We start from the raw sequence: 26365 nt of genomic DNA, 5'->3' as shown, positions 1-26365 counted from the left end.
CCATGGCCCGTTTCCAAAGAGAGGGAACGAGTCCAGAGGACAGTGAGATGTTAATAAGGTCCAGTATGGTTGTGGAAACTGTACCAGAAACCTGATTCAGAATAGTGGGTGGGCGCCACATCACTAGGGGAGCCAGATTTCAATTGATTGAGATAGTTTTTTAGGGATTTCATACCCATTGGAGGGAATGTCTCTAGGAGGAGACCGGGTATTTGTGATTGATCCTCCAGAAGGGGGATATTTAAGAATGGTGGAATAGGGGAAAAGGTTGAATAAATATCTTCAATATTTAAAAAAGTTTTTTGCAAGACTGTGACAGCATCCTAAAATGTCATCAGATGGCATGGGAGGAGAGGGGGGGTTAAGGAGAAATTTCGCAATCTGGAACATTTCGCACGGGGAATTGGAGGCTGAGATAATCCTATTTTAATAATACAGGGATTGAGTACTTCTAATTTCTGCCTTGTAGGCTTTAATAGCCTCTCTGTATTTGGTTTTCTTAACGGGGTAGAAATCTTTCCTCCAGCTTCTCTCCAAACGTTTACATTTTTGCTCCAACTCTCTAAGCTTGGGGGAGTACCAGGCTATTCTTTCAAACCTTTCTTGTTAGTCATCCATTTTTTGGGGACCAATAGATCTAAAGAGGAGTCAAGCCAGTTATTAAACTTGTTGTTAGCGGTTTCAGGGTCATCCTCAAACACGGGTCTGGTATTGCCAAGGATTAATGCCCAGGACTCATTGAGGAGTTTAGACCAGTTCCGGCTCCATTTTTTAACTTATTCCACTGGCTGACTATTATGAATGCACAGAACCCTTTAGAGTTGAGCGTGGGGTGCGTCAGGGATGTCTTTTTCTCTATACAAATGACCTGGAACTATGAGTTATAGTCATGCAAATTTGAACGTAAGGCAATCTCACCCTGGTGGCTTGTTAATAGCAGGAAATTACCTAAATTGCATGACGTTAAACAGTAACAATCCTCGAATACTGGAAATTCACACATTAGGCACACCATGTGCAAAAGTATTGTGAGTGATAACAAAGTATATGTGCTTGCAGGGATTCTAGTGCAATTATGGCATAGTGCCAGGCTTAAGTCCCAGACACAGAAAGATCCTAAAGGTCTAGTTACCTCCTGTCACCCAACCTGTACAATCAATTCAATACCTGTTCTGCAAGAAAATAAGAAACACAAGTAGAAACAAATGAAGAGAAAATCTTATCTGCATCTTACTCCTTCACCCAGGTGTATGGCCGAAGCAAAGGATAGGGGCCCAAGCGATCTGGCTCGACCACCTCACTGCTCCTCATCTGAATTCCATTCCTGGGGGCCCTTTGGCTCTAGATCCAAAATGTTTCTGGATGCCTTCTGCCTGAGCACTAGCACTGTGTCACAACCTCTGTTGCTCCTAGGAATCTGCTTGAAGATATAATATATGTTTGTAATGTGTCTCCTTGGAATGTTTGGCCATAGAATAGTGTGGATTCCCCTTATCTATTGCACATATATGTTTCAAGGCCCTTTCCTTTGCTGCTTGTATCATGCTTCTAATTTATCTCTTTTCACAGTGGGATTCCAATATATATGCGCCTCCACCAACCCATGTAGATGTTTGCATAGCTTGGGATTAAGCAATTGTCCATCAAAGTGCCCTCATTTGCCTGTAGATGACCACTTAAAATTTAAAGATGTTGTTTTGAAGGCAGTACTCCATCATCTTCAGGATCATATTTGGATGTGCCAAATAGTGCATAGGTCTAGCCTAAGGATATCTTTCCAAGCATGTATGCCCTCTGAGTGTCATATGCTGCCATAGAGTTAAAATACATCCAAGGTCACAATAGTGTATTCACTGTCCTAGTCAATGTCCTCAATTCTGGCAAAGAAATCCTTGGCATCCCTAATATAGGAAGGGAGGGTGGATACCAAGCTGTGAAGAAAGAAATCAACATATATACATGTATTCTCTAACATCCCATCTCGAGAGGATACAATAGGATTATAGTGGTGTTATAGTCCTCTCTACTGATGGGCGAGTAACAATCCCTGTTGTTTAGTTATCTGCATGCTTCCTTGACAGACACTGCTCTGGGAATATTAACAATATTTCCCGCCTTGTCAGCAAAATGGATCTGCCACTACTTTGAGGATCTGCCTCTGTTAAAGGGAAAGATTCCATGCCTACATCTAATTTTCTTCGTCATTTGCGTCATATAGTAATTGGGGTAAAGATTTAGAATTGAGTAGAATTATTTGGGGAGACTCCACATTGGTATAGATACATTACTTAAATCTCTTTGTGAACTGAAAACAATTGTAAACTTACACAAAAGTGTAAGTTTACCTTTGTGAATCAGGCCCAAAGAGTTCCCTTTATTGCCAGTTTTGCCTAAAGTGATAGTAGGACACATTTGAAGTGAGCACAGAGCACTTTCTAGTTTTATCAGTTCCTGTCTCACTGCAATGCTGTATTAAATTCCTCTTGAAGTGGGCTGCTGCTGGTTCACACTATACCATGTTGTGTTCCTGGACTTGCTTTCATCAGTGGTTCTTTGATAAAGTTTGCCCAGGAAGAAAACCAATTTTCTAGTGTTTAATTTGCAGCACACTTGTAACAGTTTTATTTAAACATATGTGGGATGTAATTTGGGTTTTAGTAGCCAATATTTTATACTGTGAAACCCTGTTGCCTTACTTCTTTCTATCTTCTTCCTTTCTTTCTTCCTTTCTTTCTTACTTTCTTTCTTTCCTCTCCTTTTTTTCCTTCTTTGTTGCCTTCTTTTTTTTCCTTTCCTTTGTGGTTTCTTTTCTTCCTTTGACATATCTTTTTTTCTTTTTTTGCATATCCTTTTTACTTTACTTCTTTTTTCCTTTCTGTTCCTTCTTTTTTAACTTTGCTTTCTGCTTTCATTCTTTCTCTGTCTTTCTTGCCTTTGTTTCATTTTCTTTCCTTTTTCCCCATCCCTTTTTCTTTTCGTTCTTTCTTTCTTTCCTTCTTTCTTCTTTCATTCTTATTGTCTGTTCTTCTTTTTCATTTTGTCGTTCTTTTTCCTTTTTTCTTTCTCTTTTGCCTTCTATCATTATTTCCTTCTTTCTGTCTCACCTAGTTTCCTTTTTTCTTTCATTTTTGCCTTCTTTCCTTCCTTGAATTTTTTGCCTTTATTCCTTTTTCCTTCCTTACTTTCCTCTTTTTGCAACTTCATTTCTTTCTTTCTTTCTTTCTTTCTTTCTTTCTTTCTTTCTTTCTTTCTTTCTTTCTTTCTTTCTTTCTTTCTTACTTTCTTTTTGCCTTATTTCTGAAATCCTTTCTTTCTATTTTACTTTCCTTCCTTCTTACTGTTTTTCGTGCCTTTTTTCCTTTTCCGTTCTCTTTCCTTCCTTCTTTCTTTTTGTTTTGCCTTCTTTCTTTCATTCTTTCCTTTTCATGTGTTCCTTTTTTTCTCTCTAGCCTTCTTTGCTTTTTTCTTTCCATCTTTCTTTTGACTTTTTTCTTCCTTTCTATCCTTCCTTCTTTCTTTCTACATTCCTTCCTTTTTTCATCCCTTCTTTCTTTCTTTGTTGCCTTCTTTCCATGTTACTTTTTATTTATTTTTCTTTCCTTCTTTTTTCATTCTTTTTTCTCTCCTTCTCCCTTCTGTATTCCTTCCTTTCTTCCTTTCTTTATATTGCCTTCTTTCTTAAAGGCAAGGCTAGCCAGACCATTTGCTTTTTTTAGGAAACCTTTTGATTTCACTAAAATGATGCATAACATAAATACTTATAAGGTTTTCAACCAGACTTCATCCATTAGTCTATGATTGAGTCATTCACATTTTTTATCTGGCCACTATAGGATGCATCAAGGGGCAATATTATCCTACATGAGCTAGTGACTGACTTCACTGTGAGTTACGCCATGCTGCCCTTTTTTCTTGCTTTTTTCCTTTTTTCTCTCCTTTTCCCTTCTGTATTCCTTCCTTTCTTCCTTCCTTTATATTGCCTTCTTACTTAAAGGCAAGGCTAACCAGACCTGTGGCTTTTTTTTCGGAAACCTTTTGATTTCACTAAAATGAAGCATAACATAATTACTTATAAGGTTTTCAACCAGACTTTATCCATTAGTCAGTGATTGAGTCATTCACATTTTTTATCTAGCCACTGTAGGATACATCAAGGGGCAATATTATCCTACATGAGCTAGTGACTGACTTCACTGTGAGTTACGCCATGCTGCCCTTTCACAAGGAACACGATTACACACAAGGTAGTTCCCGTCAGTGCTGGATGTACCATGGTAATGTGTAGTTTTTGAGACCAGAAATAAATTTTTGCCTTTAGCCATTGTGTTTTTGTAGATTTAATGAGGGCCTGGAAGCTTCTAAAACACTAAAGTTTTGCAAAAACCATGGCAAAAACAAACCAAGGACTGCTGGTGCCTAATGCCAGTCATATTGACGTTGCCAATGCTTGTTTTACATTTGCAGCAGGTGACATTGTGTCTTTGATAGGCCTGCTGTACACCACATAGACAAATGGGGGCCCATGCCACCAATGTGAAAAAGGTAATCAAGTTCTGGTCTCTATGAAGCCCAAACACAGGGTCTATAAGTCTCATACAGTGGAACTCTGGGGTCTGCCGTCACTCTTGTCTCATTTACCTACATTCAGGGTGGCACACTGCTCACAATGACAGCAACAGAGCTGAGCATCAAGAAGGGCTGAGAAATGTACCCACGAGTGCCACTGTTTGAGTCCATGACGGGGACGTTTTCACTGATACTGCCATAATGTTACTAATCTCATACCAAATGTGTTTAATAACCATTTCTTATACACAGTCAGCCCCCCATTGCAGAGCTTTTGTGCTTGTTACTCATCTCCGCCGCGTGCTGATTGCAAATGCTGTATAGTTCTACAGAATGAACTGCAAGATATGCTCCTTTCTATTGTGAAGACCTAAAGTCTCCCATTGGTTGAGTTCCTTCTTCTGGATAATGGTTCCACTGTAGTCTAAGGCTCAGGGCAGAAATTGTCTTGATTCTTTTTTAGTCTTTATTTCACGACGAGATGAGCATCCAAGGAGTTTGTAAATGCGTTTTAATTAAGTTTCTGCTACATTTTTACCAGCCACCTCATCGGAAAACAAAGCAAGTGGATAATTGGCTCTGATGAGAGCAGATGTTGCTCTAATGAAAACCTGTTACCGCTCAAGTGCATCATTGGTTGTTGCTTGTACCGTGCTCTTTTAATATGGCCAGAGCTCCCGCAGGTAGCGCGCGGCAGCCCGCGGAAGCACGTGCTGCTGAAGGGTAGCAAGGTTGCTCCTCCGTTCCGGACTGCAGGTAAGCCTGTGAATTTCTCCATTAGACTCCAACCTGTGTCCACTGCTTTCATTTTCCTACACAGTGTCAGTTCAAGGGTCACTTTATAGAAAAACAGAGCGAGAATTTTCTTAACGAGCACCACAATTAACTCTTCAGTGACGGAAAATAATTACATTTATTTAGAAACAAAGGCATTCCTCAATGCATGGCTAATCACGTCTTCCTATAATACGCACGAGAGGCCATTTTGCAGGTCCTGGGCTTTCAGAAAGTACTGGGAACTATATGTTTCTGTAGAAACTGTTAACCACTGGTGTCCCAAAGCCTTGGGCTGTACTGACCTCCAATCTATCTATGCACTGCCTTTGTACTTCTAACTCTCTCCTGGAAATGTTGGCAAGCAGGTATGGGTTACTCTAGGACGTGCTAATATGTTTTGAGCTCAGATACAGTATGACAACGTAATGACACACAGTAAAATACATATCCAGATAAGGCCGATTGGTCAAGGAGTTTCTATGCTTGATTATTCCGGTGAATTTCATGTTAGCTTTTTGACGGTAAAGTGCTATAACTTTGTTAACATGGTAGAGTCTATGGCAAATGTTATCCTATTGAGAGAGCTAGTGAAGACTCAGGAAACTTGAGATTTTATTGGATATCAATAAAACTATGGTTCCTAGGCTCTAGTCAGAGAATAACAGGTACGTTAGAAGGTATCCTCTGGGGGCTATAATCCATTTCAAGTTTATAATTATTTCTCCACAGTCCCAGGCTAAAGAGAAAGCATCTGGTGGCCTTGAGCCAATACTGTGATGGCTGTTCCAAAATCAAACAAATACACAGCCCAAACTGAAATGCATATTCCAACCATCATGTCTAGCCATAATCTCTTGTGCTTAATCTCAAAGCTTCTCTCTTGCCTCTAAACGCAGTTTTGCAATTTTTTTTGCAGCCAGGGCTCAGCTGCGAGTCTTTCCTAAAATCTTAAACTTCTTCAGAGCCTCGGGTGGAACAGAGACATGAGATGTTCCGGTACTGAATTAAGAGTGCAGGAAGTTGCAAAGACATGTTTCGAGCAACTTCAAGTAATTTTTAGGTTTCGCCTGCACAGCACTTGCACTGTGCTTGCAAAATCTCTTCTAAACAAAAAGAAAACCTTAAAAGGGTCTTAGAGCCTGCCCATTACTTACCAGAGCTTGCCATTGGTTGGTTCCCACTACACTTTTGTTTTCTTGATTCTGATTGGTCAGCATCTCCTGCTCCTTCCAGCTTCCCCCCGGGGCTTCAGCATCAAGTCTTCAGCATTTACCTGCTTTGGAGCTTGGACCAAGTACAGTTTACTGTCTGTGGCCAATGACCTTCCACTGGCCAGTCTTCTTCCAGGTACTTTTTAAAACTTTTGGACATGCCCTCTTCAAGAGTGCATGTCTCTGCAGTCGTGTCTTGCTCCCTCTTCTTGCTTTCGCCACTCCACCTCCTCCTACAGACAATTTCTGGTGCTCCATACCACCTTCTCCCTTCCACGGTTGCTTCCCACACTTCCTCGTGTTTGTTTCCTAACACCCCCCGCTGTCCTGTCTCGCTGCTCCTGCCCTCATCCCCCACACCTCTGTGTGTCTTTTTGTATTAATGCTAGTCTCTCGCTGTTGCTTTTCACATGTTCATTGTGTTTGTTTGCCTCAGCCAATATCAGTTCTCGCTGCTCCCTCCCTCCTTCCTCGGATTTCCATGTGTCTTTTTGTAAGTATGCTTCACTGCAAATTGGCAAAACCAATAGGTTTTGCCTATGCAAACCTATAGGCTTTGTCCATGTTTTATGTGTAGCACTGCAGTTGAACTGCTGTGCAATGTGGCTTAAAGTTAAAAAAAAAAAAAAAGCACTATGACGCGCCCAGCATTAACCGCTTCATAGCTTTTATAAAAATGTTTCTTTTACTTTAAACCATGTTGCAACAGCAGCTCAACTGCTTTGCAGCAAAAAAACATTGACAACAAAAATTGATTTTTCACAGGTGAAACATATTGGCTTTGCCAATGCTTGTTTTAAAACCTTGCCATGGGAGGTTTTCTTAGAAACTGTGGAGGCAAAAAAGATCCATGCACGAAAGCTATAAAACATTCTCTCAACCTCTTAGCAGCACCAGAACTTGACAGCTGTGCAGTGGTAAGTTTTGTGCCATTGGAAGTCACACCCTAATGTACAGTACGTCCTGTGGTGGGAGTCATCAGCATATGTTTGCTGATCAGTGGCTGTTTACCTGCTGCTGCTATGGTCTAAGGACAGCCCTGCAAAAAATACAAGTATTTCTTTCCCTAATGTCACAAATCCCCACTCATTGGATTGATGAAGTTAAACTTAAATTTGGGTGGTCTGGAATACACTGCCTCTCAGCAAAGGACAAAGTTTTCCCACTTTCCCCAGATTCCTGGAGGAACTTACAATTTATCCAACTCTATTTGAAATGTCATCATCCTTTCAGCTGGGGTTCCAGACTGGAGGATGAAGTGAAAACAGCAGTTCCAGAACATTTATCCAAAACCTGAGGCACTAGGGGGAAGTCAGTGTACAATTTGAAGGTATGATACATTTGAATACAGCCTCCCTGTCCAACAAAAACATATTTGTGGGCAAGTGGATGAAGATTGAAAAGTCACAAGACTTGTAGCGCTAACACACAGGATGAAGTCATGGATCTTAGTTATAGGGGTCTGAACTGACACCACTTATGAAGTCTCACAGCAAAAAGGCCTGTGACCTCTCCGATGAACAAGCTGTTGCCAACTATTACTCTTCACATAGACTGACAAGGGAGCTGTAGTTATCCACTGCTATGGAGATCATATTGGGGGTTTGCGTCTGGTGCAGCCCCAGTCAAGCACAGTCTTCTGCTCTCCCGAGGAAGGAACAAAAATAATTTGAAACACCTTCAATGAGCTAAAATGCACATTTCATCTCTTTAAGAGTTTATTGGAGCTTCCCATCCTGCAAACCTGTTGTTTCCAAACCTCATTTACAGTTGGGGAAACTAATAAGTTTCCGCCAGCAGAGCCTCATTTGGCTCCACCGTCAACTACCCTTAACCTGATAGCCCAATCGACGCTGAACTGCCGGACCACAGTGGTGGTTACACTGCTTTAATTAATGGCAAGCAATGGATGAGCTGAGGGGGATTGTATACGTGGGGGGGAGAAGAAAATGAGAGAGGGAGACAGAGAGAGAATACAAACATTTCTATAGAGAGCTACAAGATTAAAGAACATGTATTGACAAATCCAATAGGTCTTGCCTATGCGAGAGCTATTGGCTTTGACAATGTGTTTTAGCCATGTTGTACACCAGTGTGGTTGCTGTTCAGCTTGGCTAAATGTTAATGGTGTGGGGTAGGGTAGATTGGAGTGGGGTAGATTGGAGACGTTTGGAGTGGGGTAGACTTGGGTAGCATGGAGTAGCTGTATGTATGTAGTGGAATATATTGGTTTACAGTAGAGCGCGTTACATTGGGGTAGTATGGAGGGGGATAGATTGGTTTAGAGTTGAGTGGGGTAGATTGTAGTGTTGTCGAAAGGGTAGATTGAGTGGAGAAGAGTGGTATATATTGGAGTGACGTGGGGTAGATTGGAGTGCTGTGGAGTAGATTGGAATGGAGTAGGGTAGATTGGAGAGGGACGGGGTAGATTGGAGTGGAATGGCATACAATGGAGTGGAATAGGATGGGGTAGATTGAAGTGGAGTAGGGAAGATTTGGTTGGGTTGGGTAGACTGGAGTAGATTTGGGTGGATTGCAGTAGATAGGAGTTCGGTAGTTTGGGGTAAATTGTGGTAGAGAGGATAAAGGTATATTGGGGTAGATTGGAATGGGTAGATTGGGGAAGAGTGGAGTGGGGTGGATTTGGGTAGATAGGAATGGGTGGGGTGAAGTGGAGCAGATTGGAGTGGGTAGATTAGAGTAGATTGGAATGGAGTGGCGTCGGTAGGTTGGAGTGGAGTGGGGTAGTTGGAGTGTGGTAGATTGGGTGGATTAGAGTAGGGTAAATTGGAATGGAGTGCGGTAAACTGGGGTGGAGCGGGGTAGTCTGAAGTGGAGTAGATTGGAGTGGAGTGGATTAGGGTAGGTTGGAGTGGAGTGAAGTGGAGTACAGTGGAGTACAGTGGAGTGCAGTAGATTGAAGTGAAGTAATGTGCAGTAGAGTAGATTGGGCTAGACTGGAGTGGGGTAGATTGGGATGGAGTGGAATGGGTTGGATTGGAGTGGAGTGTGGTAGATTGTAGTGGGATAGATTGGAGGTAAGTGGAATGAGGTAGATTGGGGTTGAGAGGAGCGTGGCAGATTAGGGTAGATTGGAATGGGCTAGATTGGAGTGGAATAAAGTGGGGTAGATTGGGTGTATTTGAGTTGAGTAGACTGGAGTGGAGAAGATTGGGTGGATCGGAGTAGGGTAGAGTGGAGTGGGGGAGATTCGGGTAGTGTGGAGTAGGGTAGAGTGGGTTAGATTGGAGTGGAGTACAGTGAGGTCGATTGGAGATGAGTCGTTGTAGTAAATTAGGGTGAAGTAGGGTACGTTGGAGTGGAGTAGATTGAGTGGATTAGGGTATGGTAGATTGGAACAGTGAAGTGAAATGGAGTGGAGTAGGGTGCATTGTAGTGAAGTGAGGTAAGGTATATTAGAGTGGAGTAGGGTAGACTGGTTGGGGTAGATTGGAGGGGAGGTGCATAGAGTGGAGGGGAGTGCAGTAGCGAGCTGTTACATAGAGTGTTTTACAGCGTAGTGTCGTGGAGTAGAGTGCCATGGTGTGGAGTGCCATGGCATGGCATAGAGTGGAGGGTATAGAGTGGAGCATAGTGTTGTAGATTGAAGTGATGTAGAGTGTTGTAGTGAGGAGGAGTGTAAAGTGGAGTGGCGTAGTGTGGAGTATGCATGGTGTGATAGCACATTGCCATTACAGGCAACAGATTTACAGTTTTACTGCGCACAAATGATAATGTATGGTAATGTCATCACCAAGTGTATTGATTTATTTTCAGTATATTGAAATATTTGTTTCCACCACACTTCAGAATTATAAAATGTTTTTTACTTATTTTCTACTGTTCTCATTCTGATGTGTTCTGAAATATCAGCACAGTTCTTTTTTCGTGTGTGCTTGAAAAGCTAACAAATGACAGCCTGTCCTCTCGTGCCGGTACTCAGCAGGATGGATTGTCACATAAATTCTCTCGCTTTGAAGTCAGTGCCTGAAATCTGACCTCTGTCTTTGAATGCACAGCAAATGAGACAAGAAAAGAACAGAATTTAAAGGCCTGTTTACAGATAGCGAGTACTCACGGAAGAGACGAAGTCAAGCTGTACAGCCTAAAACAACAAGCAAACAACAGAGCCAGGTGTGAAAGATACACTCTGTAGAGTGGCTCAACAAAAAGAAATAAGTAGGTCTCAAAAGTGCGAGCAGTGTAAGGACGCACTTCCTTGGCCATGGTTTAGGGGAAGATGACGTGCAAGAAGAAGGAAGTGCCGACCGCAGAACTGGCCAGCTGGAAGCAAGCAATTGAGAGTGGATTTGCAGCCCACCAAAGGTAAGTATTGGGAGGGCTTTAAGCCCACTAACAGTAAGCAAAATATATTGAAGAGATAGCACATGCACTGTTTATGTGAGACCTAAAAAGGATTTAAACATTATGATGGCAGCCTCAAAACCAGCCTGCAGAACTTTAATGATTTACCAGATCAAGAGCCCTTCGACACTTTATCTGTCTAGAGTCTGTGGGGTCAAGAGCAATCAGTGGGGCTGAGGATCTGTCACTGACCCTTTCCCTGGTGGACAGCAGAAGAGTGAAGGGCTAGACTCTTTCAAGTAGCACTGGCCGCATCATTATTCTTTTTTTACAGTGGGTGGGGGCAGGCCAACACGAGCAGGGGTAGGTGGGCAGCAGGGAGCAAGCAACACAAGGGACAGAGGTAGAGAGCGGAATGGGGCTAAGAACATGGGAGAAGCAACACAGCACAAGGCGGGTGGGAGTGACAGAATATGTTTCACAACATGGGAGGTGAGTATGTGGGGGTTGCAGGCACATGTACTCTTATGGGGTGCTACAACTAAAAGAAAATAATAGCCCAGCCAGAAAGAGCAACCACTGGAAGGATACTCACTAGGGAAAGAAGCAGTACCTGGGTCATGGTCCAGGGGAGGAATGCACACACAAAGAGGATGTGAAGATGGCAGGTGCTGACCAGAGAAAGGCAACAAAATGAGAGTGCCAATGAAGCCAACTAATATTAAGCAATGGGTGGACTTTAACCCCCCTTAAGTTAACAAAATGTCTCACAAGTGAAAGTTAGTCGAACCCTAAAAATTATACCTGTAAAGTTCAAATGAGCAAAGGATGGAAAAGAAAATGCAGAGTGTATAAGCCACATGCGGCGAATCGGTCCATTTGTAAACACAAAAAAATGTTTTCTTATGTATCAAATCCAACTTGCAATTCGGTAACACATTACCGAACCACTATTTGGGTTTACGACCTAATTATGATTCAGGTTTTGGAAGGGGAGTGTTTAGGGCATCTTATCAAATCATAGTGGTATGTACAAATGTTTTGTGACAGAAATGCAGTTGCAAAACATACGTATTTTACTACAAACTCAAAGTTGTTGGTAAACCATTTGCAGATGCAAAGGGGTCCCTTTGGAACCTCTTCCCCTTTGAGAATGTTGAAAAAATATTTTTTAAGAGCAGGCAGTGGTGCTACGGACCAGTGCCTATTCTTAAAAAATGAAAGTGAAAATGTCATTGTAATTTTTTCAACGCAGCCTGTTTTCCTTTAAGGAAAATGGCAGGAGCATCCATGGCAGGTAAGACCGGTGGAGCCGGGTGGGGGGGATTCGACAGACGAGGACGAGGGAAAATCAATTATTTATTTATTTCCCCTCGTCGTTGTCTGTCAAATGCCCCGCCCCCCTGGCCCCACCACACCACTCCTCTTACCTGCATGGGCTGCTCCTGGAAAACAGACTGCATTAAAAAAAATTATGATTGCTTTATTTAAAAGCAATCACAGACATGGTGGTCTGCTGACCCCAGCAGGCCATCATCTCGCAGCGAATCCTAATGGGTCACAAATAGTTACCTACCTCATTAATATTTGCCAAATCGATAATTTGCAAAACTACCTTTTAGTACATAGGTCGCTTCGCAAATTACCACACTGGTTCCAAAAATACTATCGCAAATTGTAACCGGTATTTTGCAGCCAGTTGTACGTACATTTAAGCCTAAAATGTCAACAAATAAACATGTCTCTAGACCACGACATTTGAAGACACGATCGGGACTGGACTTTACGCATAAAGTGGGGGTTAATAGAGTTAGTAATTTGGCGCACATGCACTGGAGATATGTGTTCACTTAAGGTAATCTGGAGCATGTTCACTGACGGTATGTGTGCACCCAAGGTAATTTGGTACATGTGCATTGGAAGTATGTGTGCACCCAAGGTTATCTGGTAAATGTGCAACGGAGGTATGTGTGCACTGGAGGTAATCAGGTGCATGTACCCTGGAGGTATAACTGCACTAAAGACAGGGCTTTAAGTGGGGTGGAAAAACTGGGGGTTCTCTCATAGGGGCAGGGTGGATGTAATTAGGTGCGTGGCTTAAAAACACGTAAGCTAAAAATCTGTGCTTAGCATAGTGTGCCGCCCAACTGTTATTTTGATGCTTCGATCGTTGCTTCCAGATATATAATACAACAACTAATATTACACAGACAACAAGCCAGGACTATTGGCTTTGTCAATGGTTGTTAGTTGCTTAACATAAACAAGTAAAAACTATGGCTTCATTGTATATAGTATTAAAAATGCTTCTGTTCTGAAAGGACGAGTCTGTGAAAGTACTATAGCGAGCCTCTTTGCAGTTGCATCAAAGGCAGTGAAGGATGGCACTGGGGTCGGAGCCAGCATTGTGTGGGGAAAGCCCTGTCCTATTCAGGACCCAGGTGTACTCCTCCCCAGCCATCAGTATGCTAAACTCCCATTCACCACTGGGTGACTCCTCCTGACTCTGGGGAATCCCTAGCCCGTCACATGACCTCCACCAGCCAATCGCCAGACAAGCCACACATTTCATACTGCACACCGAAGTGCCCACTTCTAGAAGTGGCACTTCCACACTAGGTACATGCACGCCGCACACATCATCGCGCAGCATTCAATCACACGAGTCCGCACATACCAAACTCGGGCCTGCACACCCCACGCATCAGGAACTACCAGGACACATACATTCCCCCATGCATTCCTATGGGAGGGCAGGCCAACCTCACAACACGCACGCACTTTACCCTGGGACACAGCGGTAAAGTGCGCAGAAACCAAAAATCACTACACCAAGTTACCAATAAAAAGCAAAAAGTCTCGGGGGTGAACCTGCCAGAAGGGCCAAGTCCAACAGACATGCACTGGAGGTATGTGTGCACACAAGGTAATCTGGTGCACGCTTAATGGAGGTCCGTGTGCACCCAAGGAAATTTGGTGCTATCGCACTGGGTGTTGTGTGTGCACTCAAGGTTATCTGGTGCATATTAGGCTTGGGCAGAATTTCAATGACACCAGAGTAATTGGAGTGATTTTGGTAATTCCACGTTGATCCAGAACTACTGGTAATAATGCGATTACCCCTTGGGGAAAAATCCTACTCCAAGAGAACATTTAGCGAGCATGAGCGGCTGCTCGCATTGCTGTTTATGTTCTGTTGCATTTACCACTATTCCTTAGCGCAAAATGAGTCCTCGCATCAATTATGGACAGGAGGGAACTTTATTGCGCTAAGAAAATAGCGTTATATGCAGAATTACTTTTTTGTGTAATTATGCATAATCTCACAGAATGTATAGAGTAATTCTGCATGATTGCTGTACACGGAATTGCACGAGTTATGGTCACCAGTAGTGCACATGCACTGGGGGTCAGTGTGCACTAAAGGTAATCTGGTCACACGTCCTGGAGGTATGTGTACACTAAAGGCAATCTGGTGCATATCCTCTCGAGAATGAAAAATATTGGTCTCAAAGGTAATATGGTGTGCATGCACTGAAGATGCCATGACATGCGTACTGAAATAACTGGGGGCATGTGCACTGAAGACACCAGGAACCTGTGCAGTGAGGGTTCCAGAGACCCATGAACAGAAAGAAACCAGAAGCATGTGACCTGAAGGTGAGCAGTGGTGCACACACTGATGTGAGGGTAACGTGCACTGAACATAGCCATTGTCACATGCACTGAAGATACCAGGCAATGTGCATGGAAAGAAACCAGCAGCACATGCATTGAAGGTAAGCAAGAATGTGCACACTGAAGATCCAGGGAAACATACACTGAAGAACCTGGGAACAAATGCACTGGGAGTGCCAGGAACACATCCCTGGAAAGAAAATAGGGGCACATCCACTGAAAGTGAGCAAGGGTGCACGCACTGAACATGCGCAGATGCATGTACACAGGAGTTAACCAAGTAAGTGTCTGCAGAGGTAACCCATCGTACATGCACTGAGGAAATCTGGTGCAGGCATACTGATTGTTTCCTGGTGCATCAGCACTAAAGTTAAGATGGTGCATGCACACTGAAGGTAACTCTGCGCAGTCACTGAATATACCAGGAGTGTGCATTGAAGATAATCATGAGGAGATGTGGACTAACAGCCAGAGCTTCAGACTTTGGACCTGCAATTAGGTTCGAGTCTCGGCTGAACATCCTATGATTCTGGGCAAATCATTCAATCTCCCTGAGCCTAAAAACATGAATGTGACCTTGTATAATGTAACTGGTGCTCATGTAAAGCGCTCCAATGCCCCTGGGCCGAGTTTGCACCGTCTAATACTGCAAACAATAAAATAAAAATAAGTCAGGTGTGTACAGAAGTAGCCCGTTGTACAGGCACTGGGATAACCAGCTTCACACTAAAGGTAAGTCTGTACGCATGTACTGGAGATACATGGGGAACTTCCACTGAAGGTAGACAGCGGTGCAAACACACACTGAACAGGAGTGTAGCTTTCCACTGGTGCAGCAGGTGCAGTGGCACCAGGGCCCACTAAGCCCTGTTTGCTGCTGTATTTCACAATTCAAACAGTCTGCGGGGTTATTTTTTCCCTTGCACTAGGGCCGATGACACATTGTATACACCACTGACTTTCTAGGTGAGCAGGAGTACGAAAGGTTACTCAGACACACATAATGAAGGTTGCACTGATGGTGCCCTGCACTAGTGCACTGATGGCAACTAGCTCATTTCGTAAGGAAAGGAACCAGTTTTCCAGCATCAGTTCTAGCCAGATGGAATCCCACTACAGATAACTAAGTGAGAATGATTTGAGGTCACCTGGGTCATATGGACTGGGGCATGTGCGCTCATTCTACACTGGTGCAGGTGTGCTGAGGACACCTGATGCATCTGTGCTGAATTGTTTGGGGCATGTGTACTGATGCTAGACTAGTGCATGTGTTTTGAACTCACCTAGTGCATATGCACAGGCGCTAAACTGGTGCATGTGTGCTGAGGTCACCTGGGGCACGTGCACTGATGCTAGATTAGTGCACATGCACTGACACTAGACTGGTCTATGTGTACTGATGTTACCTAGGACACATGTACCCATGTTATACTGGTGCATGTGTACTGAGGTTACCCAGGAGACATACTCATGCTAGACTGGTGCATGTGCACCGTGGTCACCTGGGGCACATGTACTGATGCTAGACAAATGCATTTGCTTGGAGATCTCATGGGTCATATGTACTGATGCTAGACTAGTGCATGTGCGCTGAAGTCACCTGGGTCATATGTACTGCTGCTAGATTGGTGCATGTGCTTTGAGGTCACTTGGTGCATGTGCTTTCATGCTAGGCTGGTGCATGTGTGCTGAGGTCACCTGGTGTATGTGCGCTTAGGTCACCTGGTGCACGTGCACTGAAGTCACCTTGGATCACGTGTACTGATGTTGGAATGATGCACGAGTGCTGAGGTCACTTGGGGCACATGCACTGATTCTAAGCGGGTGCATGTGGTCTGAAGTAATCTGGGGCATGTGTACTGATGCTAGACAAATGCGTGAGCTCTGAGGTCCCCTGGTGCATGTGCACTGAGGTGACCATGTGCGTGAGTGCTGAGGTCACCTGATGTATGTGCACTGATGCTAGGTTGTTGCATGTGCACTGAGGTCACTGGAGCATGTGTGATGAGGCCAACTGGTGCATGTGCTGTGAGGTCACATGGTGCACATGCACTGAGATCACCTGCGGCACTTGTACTGATGCTAGACTGACGCACTAGAGTTGAGGTCTCCTGGGGGACGTGTACCTATGCTAGACTGATGCATGTGTTCTGAGGGCGCCTGGGTGACTTGCACTGATGCTAGACTGGTATATGCGCACTTATGCTAGACTGGTGCATGCATCCTGAGGTCACCTGGTACGTGGTACGTGTGCGCTGAGGTCACCTGGTGCATGTGTGCTGAGGTCACCTGAGGCACGTGCACTGATGCTAATCTGGTGAATGTGCACTTATACTAGACAGGTGCACGTGCGCGGATGTCATCTGGGGCATGTGTACGGATGCTAGACGAATGCATGAACCCTGAGGTCACCTGGTGCATATGCGCTGAGGTCACCATGTGCATGTGTGCTGAGGTCACCTGATGTATGTGCACTGATGCAAGTACCCTTTGTGTGCTCTGTGGTTTATCACTTATGTTCTAGGGCAGCAATAAATAGGCACTCCAGTCCGATAAGAGTTTTTAGACACTTGACTCTCCAAGTGGAGGTAAGTTGACATTCAATCTAGACAGAGCATCGCACAGTGAGTAACACTCAGTCAAGTCAAACACAGAGCTGAGGGATATCTACATGTAGTGGCCGCCGTTATAAAAATAATCAATCAATCGTTTAATGTAAAGTTCAGCCACTGACAAACATTCAAGGAAAAATAGGACTTTCATTTATAGGTAAATAGAAACATATCACAAAATAAAGGTTTAATTACTATTATATTTTGAGGTCTATGGTGTACTGGACCACTGAAATCACATGGATGTATGGACTAATGTTACATATTAGATGTTGGGCTGTAGCCCTAAACAAGATGCATTTCTGATTTTATATTGTGATCCTGTATGCCTTTGGCATTTTTTTATCTGACCGCATCTGTTATTTTGACTTACCTGTAAAACCCTTCTCCAGAATGTAAACAAAGGCTATAGAAATGAGAAAAAGAAGCGCAAGTGCTATGGAGACAGCAGCAGGCTGGGGGAGTGGGAGGATGAAAGAAATAGTACCTCAATCACAAGGGAAGCAGCAGACGGGCATGGCATACCTTTAAACAATCAGTGCTTGGTCCCTGCTCCACAGAAATGACCGGATATGACATTTTGCCCCAATGTCCAATTAAGGAGCATGGAAAAAAAGTGATTGTGAAGTACACAAATGGAAAGCATGGGTAGGCCCCAAGTCCTTTACTGTATACAACACTGTCTCGCAAGCGAGACGCATGCACTAGAGCATGCACTCGCAGGCTCGACCCTTCAAAGTAGTTCCCTGAATATAAGCAGAGGAAAGAAAAACTCACCCAATCAGAAACATTGGAAAATGGCTATAAATTAGGAGAGGGTCAACCACAAAAAGAGGAAGGAAAGTCGTCAAATAACAAGCAAACAAGTAGGATAGACATTTTGCCAACCAATCATGAGCAATGACCCAAAGCACAGTGTAGAATTGTTATGTATTGTGCACAATAGATCTTTAGACAGCACACAACTAGGTTGTCTGTATGGGAGACCTAAAACTGATCACTCTCACCTTTAATTAAATTGGAAAAATAGCTGTGACATTGACACCCTGGCTAGTCGTACGTACTTAAACAACTAGGCACACTACACAAAGCTGCATTTACTTCGTATCCATTTGATATAGCACTGGAATCCCAAACACGCTAGTAATCGCCTTTCTGCATAAAAAATAAAGAATATTTCACAAATTTCAGAACATTATAAAGATGGTTTGTTGCTCGAATTTGTGACACAGACAACTCTGCCAGCCAGCAGCCGCGGCCCGTGCAGGTAACCGTGGTGGGCGGTGGAGCCGGGTGAGGGGGATTTCGACGGATGATAACGAGGGCAAATTCATTATTTATTTAATTTTTCCTCTGCATCGTCTCTCGAAATACCTCCACCTTACCTGGCCCAACCTCCACCCCCCCTCCAAGCCCCCCCCCCCCCACCGCTACCTGCACAGACCACGGCTGCCAGCCAGGGTTCTACATTTGTATGGCAATAATACACAAATACTAGTCGTTGTCAATTTCCCAGTATCTCGACATATTCAGATTGGAAATGTTATCTTTTTTGTCCTTTGTATATTTTTTTAAATCGTTAATTAGGAAAAGGGAGTAGAAGTGGGAACCGTTTAGACTAGGGGGATGTAGGGCCTTATGTTCTGTTTATTTTATATTTTTCTCTGATTAAACACTTCTGAAATATCCTGCAGTGCAGCTCTAAGCGTCCTACATGCAGAGAAAAATAAATAAATAACCAATTTGGGCGATTCTGTTTGAACCCCTTTGAACAGCAAATGGCAAGACCCAAACCAGAAACTTCCTGATGATGTCATGAGCCCACGAGACCTCTCTATCAACGAGCCAATGCTTATAACTTTTGAGGTGGTACGCAGTACCACATACAAACTGTCCGTCTGTAGGAGTCTGTGTGTGTGGGAGGGGGGTGCTCGATTTGTGACACCTGGTAGAAAAAAATAATCCCATGTAAACATTGATATTGTAATAGTATGAAATGAATCATACCGTTGTCTTCTATTTGGGTAAAAATATTATGTCAAGCCGTAAAACCGAAAGCAGAAGTGCATTAATTCTGGCAAACAAGTGAGCGAAGAGGCCCAATAACTCAACTGCGAATCCACCCCTCTCTCCTCACTCAGTGGTGACACGTCACACTGTGCCTCCGAAGAAATACCACACGCCTGAGCCTGTTTTATGCTGTGCTCACAAGTGAGCGTCAACCTTCTTTTAAGCGCTTCTATTTTTAGGAAAAGGAAATTGAGGAACATGCTTTGCTCAGAAAAGACAGTTTTTTCAAGTTTGTTGGCTATACAGTAAATACTGGACATTCGAAATGTGTGAGGCAGATTTTGCTGCAATAAGCACAGAATGCATAATTTTCCAAATTTACTATTGCTTTTCCACACTTGTCGATGACCTCACCCGTTGAGAAATAGTTATCTCCTTATCTGATCATTCATCAGCAAAAAGCTACAGTAATATGAAAATTGACGTTCATGCGCCCAGTGTGTGCAAAATATATGAATTACTATGTCTCATCGCTTGATGAACCGAACACCTTGCCTTCTGCGGGGGCCGTTTCCCGCTTGAATGTCAAGCACAGCTCTGCAACTGACAAGTGCCTAATGATGCATTTATGTACAGATGTGCGCCTCGTTTCCCCCTCTCCTTTGTGTGCTGTGCGGAACAGTGTTCCAAGGCACGTCCTGGTTTAGTGAAGAGGCAGACGTTTGGCCGAGCGGTTTAAAAAAATCGTAGGATCATTTGATCTCACACTATTGCTTACAGCTGTCAAAAATGTATTTTTCGCCTTCCTCAGATACAAACACATTCAGGGTTTCAAAAAGAAATTGGAAGCTGGGTTTCTGAGGCCCCTCTCTGTATTGATGCGGTTTGTGGGTTTTCCCAGTGCTGTGTTAGATAAGAACAGCAGAGTATGGGGTTTTAAATTAATGACTAGGTTACCATACTTGAACAACACGAAATAAGACAGCATTGTGTCATGCAGCTCAGCATACACCACAGTGGATCATTCATTCGACATGCTGTAGGTTGAATCAAAACAGAAGGCAGAGCAAACATAAGATAAGTGAGCTGCAAGCTACTGAGGGAGAAGATTTCAAAGCACATTCAAGGACTATGGGCTATATTATCAAGGAACGGCGACTACATTATCGCCGCTTTAGCGGCAGGAAACTGCGGCTAAAGCGGCAATAATGGGCTTGATAAGATGCCCTTGTGAATTCCCATAGAAGCCCAGGTTCTGGTGTGAACCTGGGCATCTATGGGAATTGCCTGCATGAAAACAATGTGTTTTGCGAGGCTCAGCATACACACAGATAAAGATTTTATTGAAATTAGGAAGTTTTCTGTCTAGGAGTTTGCATGTCTAATCTGGGTTGGTTTCTTTTGCTCCTTGGTGCACAGGAGTAATTACACTAGCTAAAGGTAAATTGCAACTGGATAGGAGTCTGCTTTAGTGTGAATTGAGATTGACAAGTGCTGTGAAGATACGAGTCTTATAGTAGGCATATGACGTGCTATTCATCTCTAACACTTTTGCCCCCTTTTTCCCACCACAAAAGCACCATACAAATGATTGGTCTTCACTGTGTAGTCTTTATTAATTCTCAGATAACGCCATCTTTATTTGCTGATGCACTGTCGACATTAGACAAATTTTTTATTAGACCAAACCAACACACAGTGATAAACATAGGGTTGCCAGTATTTATTTGAGTCACAGGTTACAATTGTATTTACAATTCCGGATCTCCCGAGCCACTCTTGAAGAGGGTTGTACCATCAGGCTACAACCCCTCTCCATTGCTTCCATTTGAGGTAACTGCCCAACGTCTACCCCCTAGATGCGGCCACCAGGGTACTGCTTTGCGCCTTTCTTGAGCACCAGCTCTCACAAACGTTGCTTCCTCCAAGCACCAGCATCTCAGGTAGGGCCGGAGAGTCCAGGACCACCAGCATGACATCCCCCTCTCCCGCCAGCCGGGAGCCCTATTGACTGCCCTCCCTGTTCCAGGATCAGACAGTCCCCGCCAAAAAAGGAGTCCCCGCCATTTCTCTTGCCCGGGACCCCGCCACATGACAAGGAGCCTACTGGCGCTCTTGCCCTCTCCCCAAAGGCCGCTTCACCTTCCTGATCTAAAGCTATGCCCCCCCAATATAGTTTGGACGGATAATTCCAACCCTGCATTGGACAGCTGCACCCCATCTGCTTCTGTATTGAGGCTGGAAAATTTGTAGAGAATAGCATTACCGCTAGCTCCTACACGGTTCTAGGTGACTTTAATTTTTATCTGGAAGCTATCCTAGATACTGATACAGCCAAACTATTAGATCTTATGAAGTGCAACAACTTAGTGCCCATCAGGCCAGACACACACTTGATGGTATATTGTTAAATAACCCGCAATTGCAGGTTTTGTCTATTCTTCCTGTAATCTGGTCGGATCATAAGGCGGTTCTTTTTAACCTCACTACCCCCGGGCAACTGGCCTATAAACCTATAAACCTATGAAAAAAGAACGGATGATTAGATCTTGGAATAAGGTACCTGCTGGAGACCTCACTGAGGTCCTCAATGATACCTTAGTTTCGCTTCTGAGCAATTTGGACAAGGCCACAAGATGCTACTCTAACTGGCTAGAAGCGGCAGGTAAAAAATTTGCCCCAAGTAAAATATGCCAGTTTGCAAGACAAGCACCATCTGCTCCGTGGTATTCACAAGAGCTGAGGGATCAAAAGTTAATCTGTAAACATCTTGAGAGAAAATGGCGAGAGAACTATTTAGATTGTAACAAAGAGGACTATAAATGTGGACTTGCTAAATATAAAAAGCTGATCCACAATGCTAAGGCCTCTTTCTTCCCTATGAAGATTAACAAATCAAAAAATTCAGCTAGAGATCTATTTAATACAGTTACTAATCTGGCTAATCCGGGAGCCATTACTATTATACCTAGTAAGGGACTCTGTGACAAACTTGCTAATTTTTTTCACAAGAAAGTGAATGTCATTTTCTCCGCCTTCTCTCAAGTTAAATCTGAGGCAATTTGGGACAATGGGGATGATCTCATAGTAATCAGGAAAACCTGCCTGGATCAATGTCTTGAGCTCTCAATCGATGATACTATTAACATTATGATAGGGATCAAATCTGGATCCCCCTCAGATCCTTGCCCGATATCCATAATTAAATTAGCAGTAGAACCAATTTCACGAGTTCTTACTCCCATTTTTAATGCTATGTATAAGGAAGGATACTTTCCCATAGAATGGAAAAAATTTCTATCCTACCTCTCTTAAAAAAACCAAATCTAGATACAAAAGACCCTAACAATTTTAGGCCTATTTCCAGATTACCGTTGCCGGCCAAAATTGTGGAGAAAAACCTAAATACCCAACTTAGTCTGTCTCTGGAGGCGACACAAGCTTTGGATCCCACCCAGCATGGCTTTAGAGGGGGCCATAGCACGGAATCGGCTCTTCTCAAATCTACGGAAGAGATCCGAACCATTCTAGATAACGGAGGCAAGGCCGTTCTCATCATGTTAGATCTCTCTGCAGCCTTTGATACGGTCCATCACAATTTGTTGATGGACCGGCTGCAGGAGATCGAAGTTCAGGGATCCGCATGGAAACTACTGAAATCCTTTCTTACTAATCGAAGTCAGTCAGTGTCAGTAGGGGAATTCTCTTCAGAATCCTTCTCTTTACCGTGTGGAGTCCCACAGGGGTCCTCCTTAAGTCCCACATTGTTTAATGTATATGTCTCATCCCTGGCACAGCTCATTCAGTCTTTCGGGTTTAGCCTGACCTCTTACGCCGACGATACACAAATCGTGGTTTCTCTACAAACACATGAATGGCAAAATATGGCAACTCGTTTCAGGGACTGTATGAGCGCTGTTGGGAATTGGATGGCCAGAAACTGTTTGAAATTGAACTCTAACAAAACGGAGGTGGTTTGCTTTGGCAATGCCCCTACGTTTTGGACCCCTGAGTGGTGGCCTGACACTATGGGTCTGCTCCCCACTAACAGTAAAAAGGTAAAAAATCTGGGAGTCTGGGTGGATCACAAGCTTAGTTTTAGTGATCAAGTGAATGCAGTGTCTTCCGCCACATCTTTTGCTTTAAGGTCCTGCAAGAAAGTTCTCCCGCTCCTTCCTACAGAGTGTCATCAAACAGTAGTCACTGCACTTACTATGTCCAGGTTGGATTACTGTAACAGCCTATATTTTAACATGCAGTAAGGAGTAATGAGCAGACTGCAATTAATGCACAACGCCGCCGCTAGGCTGTTATCAGGCATCCCTAAATATTCTTCAGTTTCCAAGGAGATACGGAGACTTCATTTGCTTCCAAATAGAAAACGCACCCAGTTTAAGGCCTTGTGCCTGGTGTACAAGGCGATCCACGGAACAGGTTCAGCATATCTAAAAGAGCGGTTAGTATGGTATACTCCCGCCCGAACGCTCTGGTCAGCGGCAGCAAAACAAGTTTGTGTACCTCGTGTAAAAAAAGCCTCCTGGGGTGGCAGAAGTTTTGTTGTGAACGCAGCTAAAGCTTGGAATAAGCTCTCATTACATCTAAGAGAGATGACCAATATTCTGGCTTTTCGCAAAGCCTTAAAAACATGGTTGTTCTCGGAATAATTTCTCCTATCTTTTGCTGAGTTCCTTTTTGGTATTGTTACACAGCGCCAGGACATCCTTGGGTAACAGCAGCGCTCTACAAATGTTATAAATAAATAAATACAATTCCGATTTAGATGCCTGTATCAAGGTGTGCCTAATGGAGCGTATCGGCGAAGTTGCCAACAGCTTAGCCACCTCCCGATTTCATTTCTTAACCGACCTGTTCACCGCGACTGGTGGCCCATTGTCCCCCCAAACATGATGTGGGATCACTTCCGACCAAAATATGGTGGTGCCCGGCAGGTAGCTCCTTACCCTTGAGAGTGTAGAGAAGAGTGCCTCCATCACCTCCCTCCTGCCTGCCAGGATCATGTTATTGCCTCCTGCATGAATCACTTGAATTTGTCTGGAATGAGCATGCCCTTATCAAGCGCTCTCCATAAATGGGCTGTGAGATCCTCCAACTGTTGCTCCCCAATCCCTATCCAATGATGATCAATTCCCTTCACCCTTTGTACTCTTTCCTCCCCGGATTTGCCGAAAAATTGCCCTGCTCTGCATATACAAGAATCTCCACACCAGCACACCTGCGTCCGATGCCTTGAAACCGCCGTATGAAAGTAAACAGAATAAAAAGAAAAAAGGCACTGTTAAGACGCCGCTGTCCCTCGGTCACCGTTCAAACTAGCTGTGGTCTCACATACCGTTCAAAACAAGAAGACCTCCATCTGCCCACCCTTTTGATGGTTTCTGATGACAGACCTAAAGTGGATGCTGTTGTAGAAGCCCCAATGTGGAATGAATGAGATGTGAAGTGGGCAGTCTCCTCTCCCAGCAACCCCAGGAAGCGCTTACATATTCGCATGAACTGAAATCTTGTCAACGGTGTTCCATCCGCAAGCAATAAAAGCCTACCATCCCCCTTACCAGGCCGTATCGCCATGAACTTCCCCATCAATGCCACTGGGCAATAACAAGCCCCATTCACCGCCCTTAGCTGGACCCAAACACCTTTCCCTAAAGGGTCTGTCTTTGACTTCCTCACTCTAACCTGGAGCCAGTCACCTGCCAGTAACACATCTGTCATGCTGATCCCCCCCTCTCTATTCTCCTTTGAGGCAGGTATAAGTTCCGATATTTGGAAGGCACCAAAAAATTCCAAGGAATATGCCAATCTCAGCAGATGCGCCTCATAAAAGGGATATGCAAACCTGCGGCACAACTCCCAAGATGCTTGCAAGCCTACTGGCGTCTATGGGCCTCCTGTTGTCTTTCACCCCTGGGGCCAGACGTTCCCAACCTTTCACTGCATGCCTGACCCTAGGATCTTTAGTCTGATCTACCACCCCTTCCAATCCTGCAAAGCAAGCAATTGCTGACAACTGCCTCCTAAACAGTGACAGTGACCTTCCATTCTCTCTCTGACGAACTATGAAAAGAAGCACCACCTGCGGTGTAAATTTCTCCACACTCCCTGCCCCTCCAAGACTTCTAAGTATACCTGCCATGCCTTCTCATACATACTCTTAGTCTTGGGCGCAATAGAAGCCACTATCAGGTCAGGAGCAATGGGGCACCAAGCTGCCACAGGCTTTCCAGAAAGAACGTCATCTGATCGTCTGCTTGCGGCCATCGAGCTCTGAATTCTGTCAACTTAAAACGAGACAGTGCGTGAGCTACTGCGTTGTCCACCCCAGGGACATGTTTGGCAATACAATACACATTGTGACTGAGGCATCCCCGCACTAATTCCTTAAGCAAACGGAGCACCCACGGACATTTTGCCCTTTGACTGTTCACTGCCATCCCTACAGACATACTGTCAGACCAAAACACTATGCGTTTATTTTCCAGCAAGGTGCCCCACAACTGCAATGCCACAATGATGGGGAATAATTCTAAGAATGTGATGTTGCGCGTCAACCCCGCTTTGACCCATTCTGCTGGCCAGTGCTTCATACACCACTTTGAGCCAAGGACTGCCCCGAAACCAACACTACCAGCCGCGTCTGTATAAAGCTCTAGGTCTATGCTCGCCTTTGCTGCTTGTTGCCAAATCACTGATCCATTGAACCGCACTAGAAATTCTTTCCATGTGCCCAAGTCGCCCTTCATTTTCTCGGACAGCCTAGTGTGATGGTGTTTTGCCCTTAAGCCTGACATTGCCCTGGCGATATTTCTTGAAAAGGCCCTGCCCATGGGTATCACCCATAGTGCAAAATTCAACTGCCCCACCAAGACCTGCAATTGGTGCAAGGTGACCTTGCGTGCCGCTAAGCACTCATCTATTGATGCTTCAAAGGCCCTTACTTTCTCTTGGGGGAGTCTGCATACCTCCTCTACCGTGTCTATCTCAATGCCCAGGAAGGTTAAGCAAGTCGTTGGGCCTTCAGTTTTTTCTCCCGCAAGTGGTACCCCCAATACCTCTGCTAACCACTGGAGGCCCAGCAGGGCCTTCCCGCAAGCTGGTGATCTAGGTGGACCCATAAACAGGAAATCATCCAAGTAATGCACCACATCTTGTGTTGCCACCAGGTCCTGCACTGCCCATTCCAAGAAA

This window comes from Triturus cristatus, chromosome 3_2 (assembly GCF_964204655.1).
Source record: "Triturus cristatus chromosome 3_2, aTriCri1.1, whole genome shotgun sequence".
Classification (NCBI taxonomy): Eukaryota; Metazoa; Chordata; class Amphibia; order Caudata; family Salamandridae; genus Triturus; species Triturus cristatus.
Note: the sequence above shows the minus strand (reverse complement) of the source record.